At 41.0% G+C, this 2,500-nt stretch overlaps 1 pseudogene; it reads left to right on the forward strand.

The window, feature by feature from the left end:
* Positions 1 to 253: 253 nt before the first annotated feature.
* Positions 254 to 1,895, forward strand: LOC119571232 (annotated as a pseudogene).
* Positions 1,896 to 2,500: the final 605 nt, after the last annotated feature.

A 2,500-nucleotide genomic window follows, 5' to 3' on the forward strand; every position in this document is an offset into this window, starting at 1 on the left:
TATATATTTTATATATATATATATATATATATATATATATACATATATATATACATATATATGTATATATATATATAAGAATTACCATTGCCAAAAACGCCACAATTGCTCTCAATAACATCTGGAAAGACCGAAGCATTACCTTACGGACAAAGCTCAGGTTATTGAACTCATTAGTTTCCCAATTGCATCATATGGTTCTGAATGTTGGGTGTTGAAATAGATAGACAAGAAAAAGACCAATAGTTTTGAAATGTGGTGTTACAGACGATACTGCGTATTAGTTGGACAGAGAAGAAGACGAATGATGAAGTGCTGAGAAAATAAATTGTAAAGACCGGCTGTTGGACATCTTGACAGAGGAAATTAAAGTTTATTGGTCATGTAATGAGAAGTAAAAGTATTGAGAAAACTTGCTGACAGGGATGGTGATAGGAAACAGAGGAAGAGGCAAACCGTGTGTGTGTGTGTGCTTGTGTGTTTTCCTTGTGTGTGTGTGTGTGTGTTTTCCTTGTGTGTGTGTGTGTGTGTGTGTGTGTGTGTGTGTGTGTGTGTGTGTGTGTGTGTGTGTGTGATTTGCGTGTGTGTCTGAGTGTTTCCTTTTGTTGTGTGTGTGTGTGTGTGTGTGTGTGGTGTGTGTGTTTGTGTGTGTGTGTTCCACATTTCACGTTAGTGGAGGGCTTTTGTCATTGAATCGCGCGGTATTTAGGTTCGTGGTTCCCAAGGGCCTATAATAACGTTTCACCCACAGCTTGAATCTATCAGGGCAAGAAGGTCTCGACTGGAGGCCCTGACTGCCTCCCTTCGTCTGCCGCCCCTCGGGCCAGGGCCGGGGGACTTTCCTTGTCACGCGCCTCATCCCTGCCGGGGACTCCAAGCGCCCCTGGCTCTCCTTGCTCCTCGTCTGGAATTCGGTGAGGATTTCTTTGCAAGAACCGAACCAAAATGGGTTTTATTTGCGAACAGATCTGATTAATATCACTTTTGTTGTTATTGCCGTTATTATTGGTTTCGTTATCATTATTACCGTCACTGCTATAATCAATGCAGATATCACTATTCTTATTTTTACTTCTAGTATATCTCTTGTTACCATTTTCAATGTTATCATTGTTACTATTTTCATTGTTTTACTATCATTGTTCCTATTATAATTTCTATTTCAATCGTTATCGCCATTATCCTTAACATCGCTTCCATCACCATCATCATTATCACCCCCTTGTCATCTGGCTCCCTTCCTCTCCCTACGCCTGTCAGGTCCCTCCACGACCCCCTTCCAGAGATCGGGCGCCAGCGGCAGGACTCCCCTGCGCCCTCTTGCTCCTCTTTCTCCATGTCCCAGCCCTCCTCTTCCCAAGGGGACGAGTTCCTTCCGAAGATCATGAGTCCTGAAGTTCCTCTGGCGATCCCAGAGGATAAGGAGGACGGGTCAGAGGTCACGGAGTTCCAGTTGGAAGATGAAGCGAAGATATATGATGAGACAGAGGTAGAGAAAGAAAAAGAGGGAGAGGGAGACACAAAGAGTATACAGGGTAAAATGTCCTCTGAGAATCTGGAGGCTGTAATAGACGATTCCTCAAACCCTGGATGTTCTCTCGATGCTGCGTCAGAACATGTGAAGGATATCCACTGTGAGGACGCCGGTAGTGATGACGAGAAAGATTTCGATATTCACAAGACCGTCCTGAATGAAATAGAGCGGAGTCCTTCAAGTTGATCTAGGAAGGACATGGACTTCTTATAGCGTCGTAGGAGATTGGATCTTTTAAGTTGACAAGCGTGCTAATCTTTTTACGTTTCCTTACATATTCCCATAGAACGTCTGATTGAGAAAAGTTATAATCCATATACTTTGTCACATGATCACCCGCTTATCGATATTGTCTTGGAAATGAAAGGGAGAAGGGTAAGGAAGAGAAGTAGAGGAAGACAAAGAAAGCACTAATTATATCTTTGCTATTTTTTGTGTTGTTAGACTGGGGAAATAAAGTAGATGAGTAGATGATCCTCTTTTCACTTCATTTCCATGCCTGATAAAAAAAATATGTTGATTATTGCTTTTTGTCTCGATCAACTTGAAAGTTGACTATCTATACATAAATTACTTCAAAGTTTATCCATGTTTGTGGTTTAGTTTTTATCAAAATGCCATTGACGTTCGCGACAGATACGCTAATAGTGGCCTAGGACAAGAGAGATGTTCGATCATGACTTTTCGGTGGCGCTCATGTGCTTAATATTCCTGAAGAAAAATTAGAAAAGGAAAGAAGCAAGATTTACATACCCACATTAATCCTTGTACTACTACCCTTACATTAGGAGAGGCTCCTGTTCTACAATTTCTACTACTACTACTACGAATACCACTACTTCTATTCTACTCCTATTACGACTGTTACTACTACTATTAACATTGCTACTGCTACTACAAACTACTAACAAATGCCTAGAATGTTGATTGTAACAAAATACTTAATCGATGATGAATATATGCAGG

The sequence above is a fragment of the Penaeus monodon genome, unplaced genomic scaffold, assembly GCF_015228065.2.
Source record: "Penaeus monodon isolate SGIC_2016 unplaced genomic scaffold, NSTDA_Pmon_1 PmonScaffold_5579, whole genome shotgun sequence".
NCBI lineage: Eukaryota > Metazoa > Arthropoda > Malacostraca > Decapoda > Penaeidae > Penaeus > Penaeus monodon.